This window comes from Mustela erminea, chromosome 4 (assembly GCF_009829155.1).
Source record: "Mustela erminea isolate mMusErm1 chromosome 4, mMusErm1.Pri, whole genome shotgun sequence".
NCBI classification, from domain to species: Eukaryota; Metazoa; Chordata; class Mammalia; order Carnivora; family Mustelidae; genus Mustela; species Mustela erminea.
This window is the reverse complement of record NC_045617.1, coordinates 68,384,010-68,405,249: the sequence shown is the minus strand read 5'-3', so window position 1 is coordinate 68,405,249 and position 21,240 is coordinate 68,384,010. Positions and strand designations below refer to the sequence as shown.

Here is a 21,240-nt window from a genome sequence, read left to right as displayed (position 1 = left end):
AGAACTTATTGAGCCCTTTGGTTTCAGAGGGTTCAGATAGAGAGAAAAAGCTGAATACCTCGATTCATTTACAAATGAACACCTTTACATCTCTTATAAGTTACAGGTAACTTAAAAAGTTTCCCTAGTTTAGAGGAGCAAACATTACAGAACTAGTAATGTTTCTAGAACATGAAGAGACACAACATTACAACCTTTCAGTTTATCTAGTCCCATATTTCTAATTTCTGGTTTAGTCTGAATGTAGCCCTTACTTCCATAAATCTTTACCCATTTCAGTTCCCAGGATTTTAACATATCAAAGACCTGTGTTTGTCCTGAAAGTCTTCCCATATGAATTTCCTTTAAGGCGGAACTCATCTTACAAGAGAACTAAAACAATTACAAATGAAACAACTCAGAACAGATATAGTTAAATATCAAATGATGACCCTTATCAAGACATTAAAATTTTAGGAAATGTATAGAACCTCTAGAATAACAGCATTTACCCAAATGCAACCCAAGGTTTATCAGTGACTTAGCAGATCAAGGAAGCCTTAGGAGCCAAAGAGATCTCATTTACAACTCTGGGCAGGCAAAGAGAAACTATTTACATTTCAATTAACCGAGGAAGACTTTGCCCTTTTAAACAGAGAAAACCAGCTTTTCTATACCCGTGTCTTTCCTTTTTTTATTTTTAAGTGTGCATCCTTAAGATATATGAGTTTTCTGGGTTTCCCTCCCAACGTGAATGATGTCGCAGAAAAAGGGAGGGCAGATGCTGTCCTGCTCGCATCCCTCTCGGGAACTTAGGAGCGTCTTAGCTAAGGTCTGTCCATATAAACCCCGGACCAGGCTACTCCGTGGAGTAGATGACCGTTATGCCATATGACGCCCCGCGAGACTCAGGGTGCAGCCCACTCAGACTCCATAGCCGAAGCGGTCGAGCCACACAGACACATTCACAGTCAGGCACTCTTCAGATTCAAACAGGTTGGACACCTCCCCCCACCAGGTCTCCCCTTCCATTCCGTAGGAATGGATGTAGCTCCAACAGTGGCCCCAAGCCAGTTTTTCTTTCTTATTCAAACAGGATCAGGCATCTGGTATTTTTCTCTCCTTTTTACCGATTTCCTACTTTTCTACAGAGTTGTTTCCCTTATTTCCATCAGTCTTAATTACACTTAGCAGAATTTTGTACTCTTAGAAATACCTTAACCTCTACTGAAGATTAAATATAAACCACTTGTGAACTGTTACAACAGAATTCTTTAGATGGCAAATTTATCAATTAGTTAAGAATAAAACATGTTTACCAACAGATTTCAAAAGCACAAACCTAGTTCCAGCAACCAGCGCTCTAGCATTTATTCCATTTGGTTGAAGTTTCAGGTTAGCAAAGACTTTGAAAGCTACTTTAACAATTACCCACTGAAACTCGGAGACAGACAACCAGTTTAGTCATGTCTTTGCTAACAGATTTCAATACAGATTTTAAAGATTTTTTTTTTTACCTTAAGTAAAAACTCTTTTAAGTTTCACATTTACTACTGTTAACTCAAAAGACATGTTTATCCTAATTAACCCAACAAGCTTAACTTAGTTCCAATACTGATTTACGTTCCACCTGGGCCCACTCCACTTCGAATGTTTACCTGAGACCCGGGTGGGAAGATCCGGAGTGGGGGGTGTTGGGTCCAGGAGCGCTCTTCTTGTTTCCCGGCAGTGAAGAACAGAAAAAAGTGCCACCAGAAGGCAGAGAAAGGGTTCCCAGTCCTAGGGCTCATCAGCTCCAAGAGAGGAGCACACACCATGCTTTCCTGCCAGCAAAGGGAAGGGGCTGGGCAGTCTCCGTCGGGCCAGAGAGGGCAAGGAATGTCCCCGAAACAAAGTTGTTTCTGCAGCTGCTTGGGAATACTCCTTAAAGTCTCTGTCTCGAGTTTGACTAACCCCAGGTGGCTCCAGCTATAGCCATTTGAAAGTCAGAGTTCCTTACTCTGTTTGCCCCATTCCTTCAAACACAACAAACAGCACAACAGACAACAAAAAGACAAGACAAAGACAACCGCAGGCCCAGCAGATCTTACCCAGAACCTGCCACCGGTGGGGACTTTATGATCTTCTGGCCGTCCGGGGGGACTCGAACCCCCTGGCTGCCTAGGGGGATCGAACCCCTGGTGACCACCTGGGGGACTCGAACCCCCTGACAGCCTAGGTGACTGCCTATGAGGACTCGAACCCCCCTGACTGTCTAGGGGGACTCAAACCCCCTGGCAATCTACCAGTGGAGGGAAGGGGCATCCCCGTGATGAAGTTCTAGAACCTAGGTGAGGTTCGGTGGGCTAAGGTCCGGAGCCGATGACCAAGAAAGAATTCTTGAGACATCTTCGGTGCAAAATGGTGGTTTATTAAAGCACGGGGACAGGACCCGTGGGCAGGAAGAGCTGCTGCCCCGGGTGGTGAGGGATGGCAGGTTATATACCTTGCAGTGGGGGGAAGAAGAAGGGAAGGGAGGTTTCAACGGAGTTTTCATATGTTAAAGAGGGCCTACAAGGTGCCCGGAGGAAGTCTTGTCCTTGTGGCTTCATCAATGTTGTCTTTAAGTCATTAACATCAAGATAGTTGGGAGATTCTTGGTGGGGTGTTATGATCCTGCTATCGTTTACATTCCCTTCTACCTCAGCCTCCTCCTGTTTATGGTGGGGAGGGAGACATTAGGGCTTCAGGAACTGAGAGTTATTTGCCTCTGGAACTTTGTGCTATTGATAAGGTAACCTCCCTGTTTGTAGATCTCTAGGACATCTGCAGAGCAAGGGAGATTCCTATTCTGCAGGATTGTGATCCCTGCAAGTTAACTATTTATCGTTTTATGGCAGTCAGGGGTGCCTGAGGAATGCTACATATATTACGGAGGGGAGCGGGTGGAGAGGGGGGTGCAAGGCGCCAGCTTTTGCTCTGTCCTCAGCCAACCTCCTGCTCCCTTATCACCCGCATCCTCTCCAGCCCGGGGGAGCATGGCCACGTCCGGCTTCACCCCGGTGGGCTATACCTGGAGCTCCACCCAGACAGACCAACCGATCTCACAGAGTACCTGGAAATTGGCGGTTCCCACAGAGTAAAATCTGTGAGATCTTACCTCGAGGCTTTGCCCAGAAATTCTAATGCTGGCTCAGTTCTCGTCGTTTAATCCCGGGCAGAGCCCCCATATGTTATGCCCCAATAATGGGTCCGTGATTAAAGGAGCGAGACTGATACAAAGCAAAGGTCAAGCAAAGCTTTATTTTACGCCAAGCATCAAGAATCTAACCAAACGTTCGGGGCCACATCTCTCACAAGAGAGGGCGACCCTTCTCTGTTTCACAGACTAGCTTTTAAGGACAAAGGCCATGCAGTCAGGCCTGGTCTCGCACAGGTGGCCAATAAGATTGTAACACACACAGGAAACTCCATTGTGAGGAAACTCACAGTGAGTGACAAAGTGAGTGATGCTAGGTGACCAATTGAGTTACAATTTACCCTAGCAGACATTTGAACCAGCCTATTACACCTTGATTGGGATTGGTGCCCAAAAGGCTCCCAAAGGGCGGGGCCCATACTCCTTGGTAACCAGGGAGACAGCACGCATCCCCCCCTCCCCCCCCCCCACTGATCGGATGTCTCCACCTGGCCTGACCCACCTTAGTATCTGGGCTTTGTTACCTGAAGCTGGTTTCCGGGACTTGTCTCCAAGTAAATCCCCTGGGGGGAAGGGGAATAGGGACCGTTTCTAAATAGGTCCTTACAGTAACCTCTGGAATTTAGAGCAAACTATTTATTTCACACTAGGAACCTGAAATCTGAGCCACTCCACCTCATCGGTTGACTCCCCTGAATTCACATAATCAAGTTAGAAAAGATCTACCAGGAGGCTTTCAGGATTCAGGATTCACTCCTTTGGGCAGGTTCCTACTTCCTGGGCAAGGGTATAAATATAAACAAGGCTGTGATGGGGAACTTCTCCTTAATCCTTGAAACCACTGCGAAGCAACAGGTGCCCAACTAGGATCCTTAGGCACTCTGACCAAAGTTGTTCTTGATAATAGAATAGCCCTCAGTTCTGTTGGATACAACTTTAGTCCGGATTAACACTTCTAGGGAAGTTAAAACTCAATCAATCATATACGATTCACAAAGCAAGCTGTTTGGCTTAACAAAGTGACTCCCTCCATGGGGTCTCCCTTTTTTATTTGATTTTTGATTGGATTGGTTCTTAGGGACCAAGGAGGAGAACAAAGGTAGGGGAAATGTAAATAAAATTAAATTTCCCTACCACTTGCAGCCCACTGATAAATACCTGGGCATGCAGAGTGTGACATTCCTCAAGGAACTCACAGCTGCCTTAATATTAACGCTTTGCCTGCTTTGCCATTTTGCCTGAGACTAAAAGCATTCTTAGCTTGACAACAACCAGACTTCCAGGATCCTTTAAGTCTTCTTTAACATCAGAAATCCCTTCAGAGGGCGCCTGGGTGGCTCAGTGGGTTAAGCCTCTGCCTTCAGCTCAGGTCATGATCTCAGCGTCCTGGGATCAAGTCCCACATCGGGCTCTCTGCTCAGCAGGGAGCCTGCTTCCTCCTCTCTCTCTCTCTCTGCCTGCCTCTCTACCCACTTGTGATCTCTGTCTGTCAGATAAATAAATAAAATCTTTAAAAAAAAAAAAAAAGAAAAGAAAAGAAATACCTTCAGAGACTTGTTACCTCTACTGCCTCCCAACTCCAAAATATATAATCAAAATTACATGTCACAATCACAAGTGCATCTCTTTCTGCCCATGGGTTCCGTTGTCATGCTTTAATAAAAGCACCTTTTTGTAGTAAAAATGTCCCAAGAATTCTTAGAATTCTTGTTTTGCATTAGGGACCACGGCTTCAAAGCCCACTCCAAACAATGAGAATTATCTCACTTGTAGTAATCAGAATAATCTTCCTGGTACATTATATTCTTTCAAAAGCTTTAAATGCAGCACATCAGAAAAGGAACCAAGGATAACTGATTTAAAAAATATAAACCTGAATTCATTACCTCTAAATATCCCAGAGACAAAGGTCATGATCTGTGAAAGCCACACAAGGGATCAGCAAAAGTTTCAAGAACCTCAGAGCAGTAGCTATGAGTGGCATTCATGCCTTAAATTTTGATCTTGTCTCTCAGTTAAACTGAAAGTCTGATCAAAAGGAGGGGATTGTTGGAAAGAAAACCACCAGCCCAAAATGGCATTACTTAGGTAAAAGCTCCAAGTCAATAAACCAAGACTAAACATTTAACCTAAATGCAATTGTAATACTCCCACGAATGTAACCTTTCACCAGTCAACAATGAATTTCCTGGTCAATTCTAGAACATTTTCTGATAGGTCCCTATTACTCCCCCTTAAGGGGGCAACCTTGCCTAAACAATGAATTCCTTGCTAATACATTCTTTATTTTTATACCCCTTCCCTGCCTTTAAAAACCTGTCTCTTGGGACACCTGGGTGGCTCAGTCGGTTAAGCAGCTGACTTTGGCTCAGATCATGATCCCAGCATCCTGGGATCAAGTCCCACATCAGGCTGCTTGCTTGGCAGGGAGGCTGCCTCTCCCCTCTGCCTCTGCTTGTGCTCTCTCTCTCTCTCTCTCTCTCTCTCTCGCTCTCTCTCTCTCTCTGACAAATAAATAAATGAAATCTTAAAAAAAAATCTTTTTTAAAATTATATTAAAATAATAATAATAATTTTTTAAAAACTGTCTCTTGTTGAGCTCAAGGGAGCTCCCCTCTGCTTGCTAGATGGGATGCTGTCTGCCTGATTCCTGGATCATTTAAAAAGACAAATTAGATCTTCAAAGTTACCAGGTCGATTTTTGTTTTTTAACACTGGTAACCCAGTCAGTAAAATGTGTGAGTTCTGTGAGCCCCTACAGCAAATTAACCAAACTGAAAGAGGGGGGTCCTTGAACCCTCCATTCCATAGCCAGGCAGTCAGATGCACGGGTGACACAATCTGGGCTCACAACTGGGATCTAAAGTGGGGAGAGGGCAGTTTTGTGGGACTGAGGGACTGACCCTTCACCTGTTTGACCTGACACGCTCTCCAGGTACACATTGTCAGAATAGAGCTGAATTATAGGACACCCCCCCCCCCACAGCCAGTATCGGACAATTAATGGTGTGGGAAACACATCGGGATTGTGTTGTCAAAACTGAGTGAGAGTCACTGTGTGTTCTGTATGGTAAAAGATGAGAAATGTGCCTCTGGGTTGCTATAAATATATATGCCTAGATATTAAATTGTTAAAAACACGACAACAGGCCCAAAATGGAGTCGTTTATTCTAAACCAACTAAGACTTAATGTCTAACCTCATTGCAGCTTCAGCTTCTCCCAGAAATGCGGACTTTTTAACCAGCCAACCTAGAATTTCCCCAGGTGCCCACTCCAGGAATTAATCTTTAAGTTCTCCTTAAGAGAGCCACCTTGCCTAAAATAATGCATTGTTTTGGTAATAATTTCTTTTTTCACTCCCTCTCTGTCTTCAAAAACCTTCCCTTTTCGAAAACTCAACAGAACTTTTTTAAGAGACGAAATGCTGTCAGATTCAAGAATCATCAAACGAAGCCAACATGATGTTTAAATTGACTCAGCTGACTTCTTGGTACTTAGTAATATTTAATGACTAGCATACTTGCGGCTTCCTTATGGACATTAATCCAACTGATAGTCAGGTTCAGTGTAAGAATAAAAATACCTATGTGTGTATCTATAGATTTGCCATAGGACCTAATAAAACTTGTTAATTTTTTTTTTTTTTTTAACATTACCGGTACCTAACCATTATTCTCTGGCTTGAACTGGCTCCCATAAAGAGAAAAGAAATTTAAAAATTATTTTTGCTCACCTGTGAATTATACTCTGCTGCCTCAGAAATACTAGTTGAAGCCAGAATGACTTGTCTCTCCAAAGAAAGAATGGTCTGGGGATTGTGGTGTGTCAGAGGTCTTCATATATAAGTCCTGGTAAATAAAATGAGAGGGGTAGGCGAGAGGGGCGGAGATAAGATAGCTAGAAGTAATAAAAAAGCTTGCGGTGTGAAAAGATAAGGATCAAAATAAGTTGCCAAGAGGCAGCTTGTTTGTTTAGTCATGGTGATTAAGCTGGGAAACCATCGGGATCAGGTGATTCTGCAGTTTCCGGGGCTAGAGAGAGGAAGTAGCAGTGCCTGGGGGTGCCGACGGGTGATGAGGAGGCTGGGACCGTCAGGTACCAATGTAGCCCCCAGACAACAGTCTAGAAGACAGAGGAAAGAAGCCTAGAACCAGCACGAGGCTTTTAGGATCTGAGTATCATAGCCCCTGGAAAGAGAATCCTGACTTGATGGGAGCAGAGATAAGGGCTATATCTGCTGACCAGAATATCTCTAGCCTACCAGAACTGTGAAGAATTAAATGGAATGGAAATAAACATCTGGGAAAAGTCTAGGAGAGCAATCATCCTATCCTTTGTGAGAAAAAGGTGTCTCCACCTCCAAGGGAGCCTCAACCACTCCCACATGAACCCGAGAGCTCCCCAGCCCTCCTGTTTATCTCTTCCCAGAGTTAATCAGTGACCAATGGAGAGAAAAAGAGCTGAGGACCCTGGGACTGAGGCACCAACAGTGACTAGGGGAAAGGTGAGAGGGTGGCCCTTGATATGGAGGCTCCCTGGCTAACTCAGACTGCCACAAATCTGAGTATCCAGGGTGAGGCTTTCTTTTACAATAGGACAATGTCAGAAGGGAACAGGGTGTGGTCTGAAGGAGGTCATTTATTTTTTTTTATTTCCATTCTAAGTAACTAATTCCCATACAAATACAACTTAAGAGTGGAATAAAGAGATAATGCAACACTTTTAACTAGTTTAAAAAGTTATTCATAACTTTTTAAAAAGTTATTCATAATTACAAGAGGACCTTGTTTTTCAACTTTCTGTGTCTTAGTCAGCTAGGATCAATTACCCTCTGCATATTTGGTGTTCACCCTGGTGTGCTGACAAATGATAGAAAAACATTTGCATTCATTAGAATAGTTAATACATAAGTTTTCTAAGGCGCCCCTCTATTTAAATACCTATTCCATTTAAATACATATACACACCCATGCTTACGCAGACTTATGCCGCCTCTCCATGGAGGATAAAGGCACCTCCCACAGATGAGTCTGTGCTAAATCAAATATGTAAAATGTCAAACACGTGAGACAGATCCACTGCTTTTTAAATTTTAAGTTTGTTGTTTCGGCCAATTTGTGACAGCTCTTCTAAACAGACATGAAGCGGGGTTTTTTGTTTTGTTTTTTTTTTTTCTCCTTTTCTTTGCCAGTGCAATCCTGAAAGTGTGCCGGGGGGAGGGGCTCATGATCATCTCCCAGGTCCTTGCCCTAAGTGCGGAGGGTCCTTCTCAAACACTCTCCCATACAGGACCCGAACTCAGACGGGCACAGAAGCTTCGCTCTGGCTCCTGGGACATCCATCTCCTGAAACCTGATCAAAGAAATCAAAGGATTAACTCCAATGCAGAGCTTTGGTTTCCAGCCCAGAGGCTCTTCTCCAACAACTTCACTAAAATAGTAACACACACACAGGATTCGGTGTCAGAAGACCCACCTGCCAGATTTAAAGGTCGAATAAGAGAGCGAGCTGGGTGAAAGTGCATCAAGTAAACTATGGCAGAGGTGGTTTAAAAAAATGTATTAAAGGGGCGCCTGGGTGGCTCAGTGGGTTAAGCCGCTGCCTTCGGCTCAGGTCATGATCTCAGGGTCCTGGGATCGAGTCCCACATCGGGCTCTCTGCTCAGCGGGGAGCCTGCTTCCTCCTCTCTCTCTCTGCCTGCCTCTCTGCCTACTTGTGATCTCTGTCTGTCAAATAAAATAAATAAAATCTTTTAAAAAAATGTATTAAAAAATTCTTTTAACTCATGAAATAGTATCATTATTGCTCCTGTTAGAACAACTTCATAAAATAACATATCCATGAAGCAAGCTATAGGCGCATTTAACTTGGGCCTTCTACACCACACAAATAAAGAGAACATTTGTTGCCATTATGCACAAGTAATTTCTTTTTATAATTCTCCATATCCCTACTATTGCCTTGGATCTCAACCCCACATTTATGTAGAAAAATGAACCCCAAATTTTCCATCACAGCCTAAAGACATCTAGAACTGGGATGCCTGGGTGGCTCAGTCTGTTAAACAGCTGCTTCAGCTCGGGTCATGATCCCAGCATCCTGAGATCACGTCCCACATCTGCCTCCTTGTCCAGCATGGAGCCTGCTTCTCCCTCTGCCTCTGCCTGCCTGTGCCCTCTCTCTCTGACAAATAAATAAAATCTTAAAAAAAAAAAAAAAAAGACATCTAGAACCACAACTTTGCTTCCATATTATAGGTCCCCCTTGCCTTTAAAGTTTTGCCATATAATGTGAGTCACGGCACTGCAAAACTGCTTCATAATTTCAAAGATTTTCATGATGCCAAGTCTACCCGATCTGCTCAAAGAAATTTATCATTCTGAATTCCTCCTACCTCATCATGTCTCTCAGGAACAAGATGACTTCCACTGAGAATGATCTGTGGAAAACATAACATGTGGCAAATGTGCCACTAAGGGAGAATTCTTCAAACGTGGTGAAAGCTGACCCCACAAACTCCCCACAAGTTCTCAGGTCAGCGGTTTGACACTTCATTAATGTGCATATCTATGTTAGCAAAGGAGAGATAGAAGTGGTCAGAAATCTTGGAAATATTTTCTCCAGAAGAGACACAATCTCAAGGAATAGAGGAAAATTTGTTAAGTTGCATCTGTCAGGGAGGAAGACTTTCATGTCCCCTTCATGGCCCTTCTAGTCAGAGTAAGAACTGAGTTGACATGAGACAGATTAACAGGAGAAAGTCTAATTGAATTTTGTACTTATGGGGAATCCACACAGACGTGGAAATTCCAAAGGCAGTCAGGTGAAATGAGGTACACATGACATTCTGAAGTAAGGAGAAGGGCATAGGCGTCTTGGACTTCAAAGAGATGGAATGCAATTCAGAGGAAGAAAAAAAAGAATAACCATTTGGTAAACAAATGTTTGCAGGGCCACTCAGAAACAAGGGACAGAGATAATTTGTTCCAATAGGCCTTGTGAGGGGTTTGGTTCCTCCCTATCTGTCACTCTTCATTCATGTTACAACACAGTCAGAGTTATCTACAGTGATAGATCTCCTCCCAGAGGAGATCTTCTATCTGAATTCTTCTTAGGCAGTTGTGGGGGAGATCAAGAGCTTTTTCTGAGTCTGCGGACTTTTGATTTCTTTTTATCTCACAATAATCTTCATGCTAAAATGGCTCATCTTGGTGTGGTCAGCCTTCGTTTCCTACACCTCTGAAGCAGTCTTTTCAAACTGCAGGTCATAGCCAGTAGTGAATCCTACAATCAATTCAGTGGGTCAAGATGAACTCTTTTTTAATAAAGTGAAAAACAATAAACTAGATTTTAAAAATTCAGAGCACCATTGCTCATAATTAGAGATACTTTTTTTTTATTTTATTTTTTGAAAGATTATGTTGATTTGTCAGAGAAAGAGAGCACAAAGCAGGGGAGCAACACACAGAGAGGGAGAAGCAGACGCCCCACTGAGCAGGAGCCCCTTGTGGGGCTTGATGCCAGGACTCTGGGATCACGATCTGAGTGGAACTTATACTTATACGCTTAACCAACTGAGCCACCCATGCCTCCCACCCACGCCTCCTGAGAGAGAGTTCTGATGAAGGATAGTTGGAAGGCAAGCTGGGAGAAGGGCCCCACCCTAAAAGGAAACCACCCTTGAAAGGATTTTACACCACCCTGGAAAGAGCCCTCCACCCTTTCCCCTGTGACAAAAAATCTGATTGGATGACAGGTGCAGGGAGGGTTAATAAGATGAAAACAGCCTGCCAACAAGCTCATAAAAACCCCTAGACTTAGAAACACCGGTGGCAACCCACCCTCTCAGGTCCCTTGATTCCTTGGGAGCTTTGTACTATCACTTTGCTCTCACTCAGTAAACCTTGCTTTGCTGCTCATCACTCCATCTGGTCTACCTCCTCCTTGTTCAAAGCAGCATGACCGAGATCCCAGGGCACCATGGGGAAAAAATCCTGTAAGATTTCTAATTCTAATTTGAAATTATTAATAAGATATTTGTTTAAAACCAATCTATTATAAGTCATTCACACATCTTGACTGCACTGCCTTGTGATGGGAAATGAAGTTCCTATTCTGGACTCGTGATGGGAAATGGCCTTGAGGTGGGAAATGAAGTTCCTATTCTGGACTCCAGTTGAAGACCATTTGGAACACAACTGCGCTAAAGCCACCTGACACAAAACAAGAAAGCACGGAAGTTGCAGCCTTTTAAACTTCCTGAGTCTGGATGACCAAGAATGGATCAATCTGCTTTGTGTTTTCTTTTGCAGCCAAGAAAACTAATTCTGTTTTTGCTAAAGCTAAACAAATAAGGCATTCTGGGGGAAAAACTTCAGTAATCAATGTTAGCATTATACCAACTAATTGAATCCAGCACAATTTTTAAAGAAATGCAGTGATGGTCTAGTTAAAAAAAAAGAAAAGAAGAAAAGAAAAAGAAAAAGAAAAAACTAATAAATAAAAATTTCTATTCTAATACACTGAAGCATTTTTTCCCTCAAGTAATATTGATCTTCATGTGCAGTCCATCAACAGCCCCTAATACATACATCTCATGTGTTCACTTCTCAGACATCTTGTAAGTTAAGTGACAACACAGGACTTTCTGACAAACTGTGTAATGTCCCTTGTTTCTCTTAAGCTCAGTGAAGGTGAGCTCACCAAAATAAGTCATTCCCGGAAAATCTGACTGCTGGGACAAGAATGGATTGAAGCTTCTGGCATAAGCACTCCAATCCACAGCCTCTGGGTAGGTGGGTTCATTTGGAAGCTGGACTTCAATACTGAAGTCAGCAGGCCAACTCTCTGTTCCCTGGGACCAATTCCCATGAGCAGATTCCACTCCCTACAGAAGTGAACGTAAAGTCACACAAATACTGGTTCCAAATTTTGCATGGTCTCAAACAAATGGAATCATTTTCATTAGAAAATAGGTGCAACTTTATCAAGCCATAAGCACTTTCAGGATAATCAAGGAGATAGCTTGTTACACTGGCATAGTTCCAATTTGACTCTGCACCCCCCATAATGATCTGAAATTATCAATTGACTTGGGTGGCTTATCTTTTTTATGTAAACTACCCCCTTTTCAGCCAACTTAACAATTAGAAAACTCCCCAAATACAAAGAATAATTTTAGCTCCTCACCGACCAGTCTTATTTATTTGTGGTTAAGTTTCTTCCACTGAATCAACAAGTAACCAAGCAGTCAAGAGAGGAGCCTGCCTTACCTCAAACGCAGATGCTATGAAGGATAAATTCTAAAGATCTGCTTAAGTTTAAATAGATTTTATCGCCTCAACAAGATATATTTCAATATGACTAATGGATGCTTGTTGCAAAGTTCTTTAAATCTGGCCTTGGTTTTTTGTGTTGTTTTGTTTCCTTTTGTTTATGTCACTTGACTTTTCTTTTTTTTTTTTAATATTTTATTTATTTATTTATGAGAGACAGAGAGAGAGAGAGAGAGGCTGAGGCACAGGGAGAAGAAGGCTCCCAGGGAGCCCGATACGGGACTTCATCCAGGGACCCTGGGATCCTGACCTGAGCCAAAACACAGATGCCTTATCATCTGAGCCACCCAGGCACCCCTTGACTTCTCTTTAATTCCAATTTTCCCTCATATGAAATTGAGATAATAACATCCACCTCCTTCTGTACTCAGGGATAATGTTCTTTAAATAATGTCAGTACAGAAATCCACGCTATTATTAATTTTGTGACATTAAAGCTCATAAAAGCATTATTAAAGAAAAATGTGGATTGAAAATCAATGAAGATTTCCTGAGACTGTAATGGCCAGTGGGTTCGGGATGGGTGTGAACTACCTGTCACATGCACAATGGTGTTATGGGTATTCGCAGCAAGGAGGTTGAATCTCATGGCTCTGGCCCATGCAGAGTGGAAGGGAACAGCTGAGAGAAGGTGCAGCGTGTTGTACCATGCCACAAGGTAGAGAACGCTGTCAACGTGAAGATCAACCACCACTACACCAGGTCATGGGGAAAATGTCAAAGCTGATGAAAATGCCAGACTTCCCAAAGGGAGGGTCAAAAGTCACAAATTCTGGATCCTTGGAGAAATCAAATTGAATTTCAGGTGCAAAAAGATTGTACTGTTAACAAAAAGCAAAGAAGGGGAAAATTAGTAAGAAAACTGCCAAATAGAGGTGCTCTGTACCCATAAAGTTTTTCCCCTTCATGCTGATGTACATATTTAAAACAATTACACAAAAGATTTGTATGAATCACACCCAGCCACCACTGTGAGTTTTATTACCATGATATTGATCAAAAATCAGTTTCCCTCAACTAACGAATGAAATCATATCTACAAATGATATTCAAAAAGTGAGTATTTCTGTCTTAACATCACAGGTTGAAATTTTGAACCTTACAAATTTCAGATTTTTTTATTGGTATATTCTTTAAATACCAACAGCACTGGCAGTGTGAAGTCTAATTCTTGTTAGTAAGATTAACTTTGCCATATCTCCCTATGATACTGCTAAGTTTATATAAATGAAGTACATTTAAATTTAAAGTGAATTTAGACAATGTCATAGTGAAACCTTGCTAAGCAGTAAGCCATTTATGATTTTCCCAGCTTGATTATGTTTCCCAAATTCCACTTTGTCTGGGCTCAGGAGTATTTGCTCAGGTTTTGATTAGGCTCAATGTGTACTTACACATATTCTGGCAACATGTCCTCCCCTTCGATAGCTGACTCCTCCCTGCTCCGTCTGGGTGGTAGATGATCCTCCCTCCTGCAGTGATCAGCTCAGGGACGGCAGAAAGCCTAACTGGACTCATGGTGTGATGAGCCTTTCGCCAGTGTTCTAAGAGTAAGAAATGCACTCTTCCTCTCAATTTTGCTGCTACAGAATGTAAGCTCTGTGTTGGACACTATGTGGCCTCTAAAAGACAGCCTGAGTAAGAGCAGGAGGACAGGCTAAGAGAGCTAGAGGAATGGCTGACATCTTTTAAGCCTCTGAGGGATACACTACATCTGAAACTAGACCCACCCTTCCTACGTTTTAGAGTTTTTCAGATACATAAGGAAATTACATGGAGTGTTTTTAAGTAAATTTTGTTTGGAGTTTTCTATTGTTGCAATAAAAACTGTCCTAAAGGGGCTACCTGGCTGGCTCAGTTGGTAGAGCATATGGCTCTTGATCTCTAGGTCATGAGTTCAAGCCCCAGGCTGAGCATAGAACTTACTTGAACTTTAAAAAGAGAGAGAAGAAAAGACAAGCCCTAATGGAATGAATGACTGACTACAGCTTAGTAAAATATTAACAAACTGAGCCAGAAAACTAACCTTGGTATTAAATCATGGATGAAACTACATTTCGCCTTCTTTCTCAGAGACTATTAAAATTCTTGTGAGAATACTATCCCATTGTTTCAATATTCTGCCATATTCTGTTTAATAATTAATTCAAACTCAGAACCCTTATATGAGACCAAGGCAAATAAAACCCCCTGTTCAACTAAAACATAATAATTAAGAAATTCATTCATTATAGTTGTTTCACCCACATTCAACAGAAGAGTATATATACATACCATATACCACAGATAAGCAAATGAAGAAATTCTCACCTTACGATAGCATGCCACCAGCCCACCCTCAGAATCAAACACCACATCAGTGTTGTATTGGTAACAACCACCATGAGGACACTGAGGGTCACTGGCACTGTATGACTTCTTGCCCCAGTATTTGCTACAATGTAGATAGAGTTGTCCTTGGCCAGACAGTTGAGACTTTGTTGCACCGGGGTGTAGCCAAACCTAACTTATACATATTGCCTCAAGCTTACTATATTTTAGTGATTTCTAATCTTCCAAAATGGCACTTTATTTGCCTGTTAGTTAGAACACAAGCTCTAGGTTAAGAACCTAATCAGAAAAGATCTAACATTTCACAAGCAACATAATCTTCATCTTTATGAAAACTGATCTCTTTTATTTTGTTTATTTTTTGAAGTATAATTGACACACAATATTACATTGGTTTTACGTGTAGAAAATAATGATGGGACAACTCTATACACTATGCTGTGTTCACCACCAGTGCAGCTGCATTGGGCACCATACACCACTATTACCATACCACTGACTACATCCCCTATGCTGTGCCTTTATTCCATGACTTACTCACTCCATAGCTGGAAGCCTGTACCTCTCACTCCTTCACCTGATTTGCCCAGGCCCCCTAAAAGCTAATCTATTAGTGTACCAGACTCTCAACTGCCATGTGAGACTGAAGCACAGGAAAGAAGGTGGATGAAGAGGAAAAAGAAGAGAAGCAATGCTTTCTCTCATAAAGTGCTTCCAGACAGTTAAATGAAGGAGTTGAAATAGAACACACTCTCCTCCTCCTCTTCCTCCTCCTCCTCCTCCTCCTCCTTCAAGATTTTACTTATTTATTTGAGAGAGAGAGAGAGCAAGGGGAGGGGCAGAGGGAGAGGAGAGAGAAAATCTCAAGCAGACTCCCTGCTGAGCACAGAACCCAACTCAGGGCTTGATCCCATGACCACAAGATGATGACCTGAGCGGAAACCAAGAGTCAGATGCTCAATGGACTGAGCCACCCAGGCACCCAACATACTCTTCTAATGAGGAGGATCTTTTTTATAATTCAAGTCATAGTTTTACTAGGAAGCAATAAATATTATGTCAATTATATTCCATAGAGAGCCAACGCAGCATTAGGTACTCAAAATATTTCAGGAAGGAAGGGAGGTAGAAAGGAAGGAAGGGAGGGAGGAAAAGAGAAAGAAAAGGGCTTCATTATGCTGGCTCAGTACAGCTGGCTCTTCTGTCAGTACAACATAAAAGCTTCCTTCCTGCCCCAGAGGGTGTTCATGAGAAGCCCCAAGATAAATACATACTATGAAATTGCTTCTCAAAGTAGTGTCAAATCCATCCACACTGGGGGCATTATCTGAGAAATAAGGGAGTGAGGTGATGAAATGGGTGGAATGATAGGTGGTTTCCAATATCTGAAAGGCTCTAATCTGAAGGACTGAGTCATATGTATGAACATAAAATAAAGGCAGAAGAAAGATTAAAGTTATAGAGACAGATATGCAGAAAAAAATAAAAAATTTAGTATCCAGAGCATTCTGTCAAAGGAGTGGATTCACTGGTCACTGGTAATTTCATATATAATATGGCACATCCAGGCACTCAGAGTCTATTAAGTTACAGGGCTCAAATGGAAATTACCTGTGTTTGAATTTCTGCCATGCTAATTACAAATATGAGACCTTAAGCCTCCTTTCTTCCCCTGATATTTAAAAGGGAAATAGTGGGCGCCTGGGTGGCTCAGTGGGTTAAGCCGCTGCCTTTGGCTTGGGTCATGATCTCAGGGTGCTGGGATCGAGTCCCGCATCTGGCACTCTGCTCAGCAGGGAGCCTGCTTCCTCCTCTCTCTCTCTGCCTGCCTCTCTGCCTACTTGTGATCTCTCTCTGTCAAATAAATAAATAAAATCTTTAAAAAAAATAAAAATAAAAAATAAAAGGGAAATAGTTACACCTGCCACATATATTGAATGGGATAATATGTATAGTGTACCAGGTACAGTTCCTGGAACCAAGTAGGTACTCAATAAAAAAATAATGGCCAATATGGATTCTGTAACTACAAGAAGACAACCCAGGAAACTGATGGGTTCACTGCCTTTAGAAGCCATTGGGTTCTCTCCATCATCTCTCAGCTCCTCTACAGTTCATGTTGAGCTAATCTTTAAATACAAAGGACAGATTTATGACTATTGTTTCAGACCATTTCTTTTCTTTCCCACCCTTAGGAAAAACAGGGCAATACTGTTAATGCTGACATTCACTAAGACCTTCAATAAAACTACCACATGTCTTTCTTTCTTTCTTTTTTTCTGATAAATAATTAAGGTATTTCTCCTGTTAGTTTCACAAGGGTAAAGCTCAAGGATATATAGGACATGTCAATATTCTAAACGATAGTATTTAAATACACAGGGATGGGCATGTGGCCCTCTAATATCTCCCTTAGAGATAAATATTAGTAGGGAAGAAATGGTGGCTTTTTTTAACCAATATTACAATTATATTAAATATTGGATTTCTTCTTTTATAACTCAGAGTTGAAAGCTTACCATTTGAATAAATGTCTGCAAGATGCTAATAAGTTAAAATTTCATTGGTCACCTACCTTCCCAACTTAAAATAATTCATCTGAGATTAATTACTAGGCTTCGGAACATCTTTGCCCTAGGAAAGTCAGTTTTATTAGCCCAGGAAAATAGAGTGAATTTTAGTATCAGCTTCTTGAATTATGCAAATAATGAGTCCTTCCTGCTCTGGAAAAAAAACTTATAACCAAATAAACATTGGATTATAGTTACCTGGTTACTGTAAACACAGACCTTGCAACACTCAGAGAATATTTTTCCAAAGATGAAAATCCTGGGGCGAGACTGACTCACAACAGTAGAGCTCCCATGTTGCAACACTGGACTTGACTGCCCAGTCAATTTCAAATGTCAAAATTATTAAAGACGTTCCTTTTGTGTGTGTGTGCTCAACAGATATAGTTCTGAACAGATGTGTATAGGTTTGCTAATTTAATCTGCAAATTAAATTACTTTATAATGCATAGATTTTGCCTGTTGAAGGAATTACATATGAACTATTTAACAAAGTAAATACACCTACAGTAACTTCTTCGATCCTTTTTAAGTTTTATACAGATTTTCCCTAAGAAAGTCATGCTGAAACTACAGCTATTAATAATTACTTACATCTCTCAGACAAGAAAACAAAGATGTGCAGATCCAGTTCTTTTTGTTAAAAAGAGGTAACAGTGACAGCTGATGTTGGTGACAGCACAACAGTGTTTAGATTCTATGTGTATTACTTCACTTGACAGTCTTGTCTACTATCTCCATTTTATGGATAAAGAAACAGAGAGGTCAAGTACATAGGTATCTGCCGAACATCACTCAACTAGGAGGTGGTGGGTTGTGGTCTCACAATTCCCACTCACTCTACTGATCACATTGCACATGATAGTGATAGAGCTTTGAAGCTCTTTGGAAACATAAGCTCATTTATCTTTTTTACCATTCCTGCAAAGGAGGCAAGTGTTTATGGGTGAACTTCCTTTATCTGGGATCAGAGGTCCCAGATATTATAACTTTTTCATTTTATTGAAACCCAATTAAGCACATTATAAAAACTCTATATGCACCTACCGTTCATTAAGAAGACTATAATAAATAACCAACCAAGCATCATCGTCTCACGTCATGCCAGATGGTACATATTATGAGGCATTAGAGGCTTGTAAGTCCAGAGCCGTAGATTGATTACCAGCAAGAAAACTAGTCAAGCTTAATGGATTTGTTATATGTATTTTACAGTATCACAAGTTTGGGTTCAAAAATCAAAGGGTAATGACATTACCTCTGGGGAATTGCTACATGGAATCCAGTTCACGTCAGGGTCTGGGATATCTTCCAGATAGGGGTAAATGGTCTCTCTTGTGAAGACCCAGGCATAAATTTCATCTTCTGGAGTAACAGTGATCTATGCACCCTGTTCAAAACAAGTGACAGCAAAAAAGGTTCTTCATAAATCCGAAATACCCACACTTTTTCCAAGTTTCAAGTTTCCTTTACAGTACCCCAACGACCACAAGCAAGGGCATAATATCTGTCTGGTGGCCAGTTTATTTTTTTTTTGAGATTTTATTTATTTGAGAAAATGAGAGACAGAAAGCATGAGAGGGTCAGAGAGAGAAGCAAAATTCCTGCTGAGCAGGGAACCCAATGTGGGACTTGATCCTGGCACTCCAGGATCATGACCTGAGCTGAAGGCAGTCGCTTAACCAACTGAGCCACACAGACACCCTAACTACTTTCTCCAAAACATCTATGTTCTTGTTCATCAGGAGCGAAGCTTCTTCTTTTGGAGCTGGTGTTGCTGTTCTGTTTGGTAATATAACAGCACGTTCATAGACTGCAGCTGTAAAAGTGTCCAGCGCACCCACACTCAGGATAGAGGGCAAATATTGCCACATATTTTGGAAAATATGACATAATCATAGTTAAAATTTAGAGACCTTCCATAAGTTCAGATCCTCATATGTGGTATCACCGAAGAAACTTTCAGGGTAAAGCCCTCTTGCTACCAGCTATTCGTATTTTCTCACAAATACGTTACACAACACATTAAGAAAGAACATTGCACAAGAAAACAGAGAGCTGAAAGTACATATTTGGATTGACCCAGGTATGCAGTGCTATTGCTGACACTGATTCAGAGGTTCATTCTGCTCTCAAAGTACAACTAATGAGCTGATCAGATGAGTCCTCCCCAATCCAAAAAACTCTTGGACTCTTTTTTTTTTTTTTTAATAAAACACATTTTCCTGGCAATTCGACATTTCCATTAGTAGAGCCAATACTCAACTCTTCTAGAAGGTAGCCATCACAACAACCATTTGTTGAGAACTTATGTATGTGGCTGGAGCAGACAGAGACAGACTCTAGGCAATATAACAGTTTTAACAGAGCTCACAAGACACCAAGGGAAAATAGAAATACGTGCTTGTGATTCTGTTCATTTGTTCATGATCAGTGACTCTCAACTTTCACATTATAAAAGGATTTCAGCAGGAGCCACAGTTGCTAGTTTCCCTTAGAAAGACCATCAAATAGTCTGAAATGTAGATTGCATTTGTCCGTTTTGTAAAACACAGATTATAAAATGTTTAATCACGATGAACATCCACTGAGTTGAGTGTCTGGGTCTCTCCAGAACCTGGCTAACGTTGTAGTGTTCGTGTGCTGAAAATCAAGAAGCTAGGCTTTGGGTAATTTCTTCATCTTTATAGAACGTGCCCATTTTTAAGTGAAGTCCACATCCCTAAACACTTGTACTACTACGTCACCCAAAATCTCATTTTCAGGAGATGGTTTCCTTGTGCCTCTAAAAAGCTAAAAGTGTTTAAGATATTAGATATAGTTGTCATTTATTTAACCCAAGTTTCTGACATTATCTTCTCCCTTTGCTCCCACATCTCATCATAAAATTTCCTTTAAACATCTCTTCATGTTCTGATTTATTATGCCAAGCCATATTTTGCTTTAAATTTGTCTCCCTATATGCCACAATGGCCAAAGTTGTTCATTCCACCATAGCCACCAAATGAATTTTCTCTAAAGTCCAGCTCCTGTTACATCATTTAGACTCCAAAAGAGCCAGTAATCTTCTATTGTTTAAAACATTAATTCTAATTTAAAAATTTTTTTTTTAATTTTAAAAAAGCGGCATCTGGGTGGCTCAGTGTGTTAAAGCCTCTGCCTTTGGCTCAGGTCATGATCCCAGGGTCCTGGGATTGAGACCACATTGGGCTCTCTGCTCAGCAGGGAGCCTGCTTCCTCCTCTCTCTCTGCCTTTCTCTCTGCCTACTTGTGATCTCTGTCAAATAAATTAAAAAGAAATTTTTTTAATTTTTTAAAAAATAAAACATTAATTCTACAAATGTGGTCCATGCTTCATGAGGGGTAAGCAAGTTGATTTTGAAAGATATACAGATAAATACTTTCAATAGTTACAGATTTGGACACCTGGGTGGCTCGATCAGTTAAGCAACCAACTCTTGATTTTGACTCAGGTCTCGATCTCCTTGTCATGAGATGGAGCCCAAGTCGGGCTCGTGCTCAACATGGAGTCTGCTTTTCCCTCTTCCTCCGCTTTTCCCCCTGCTTGCTCTGTCTCTCTATCTCATTCTCCCTCTCCTAAAATAAATAAATAAAATAAAATATTTTTAAAAAGTTATAGATACCATGCTTATTAGAAAATTTATGACTCATAAATAAAACCTTTTAAGGGTGGGGGGAGGTGCCTGAGTGGCTCAGTCAGTTAAATTTCTGCCTGGGGTCTTGGGATCAAGTCCCACATTAAGCTCCCTGCTCAGTGAAAAGTCTGCTTCTCCCTCTGCCCAACCCCTCCTCCTGCTTGAGCTTACTCTCTCTCTCTCTCTCTC

The 21,240-nt window shown here is 41.4% G+C and overlaps 1 protein-coding gene and 1 pseudogene across 1 annotated transcript in view; both read right to left on the bottom strand.

The window, feature by feature from the left end:
* Nucleotides 1-7,412, bottom strand: part of LOC116588442 (pantetheinase) — a 56,138-nt gene extending 48,726 nt beyond the window's left edge. The window contains exon 1 of the mRNA XM_032339487.1: nt 6,893-7,412. The gene's annotated coding sequence lies outside the window, so the exon portion shown is untranslated. The remainder of the gene's footprint in view (nt 1-6,892) is intronic.
* A 976-nt stretch (nt 7,413-8,388) lies between these two features.
* On the bottom strand, nt 8,389-19,294 carry LOC116587774 (annotated as a pseudogene).
* Between the last annotated feature and the right edge of the window lie 1,946 nt (nt 19,295-21,240).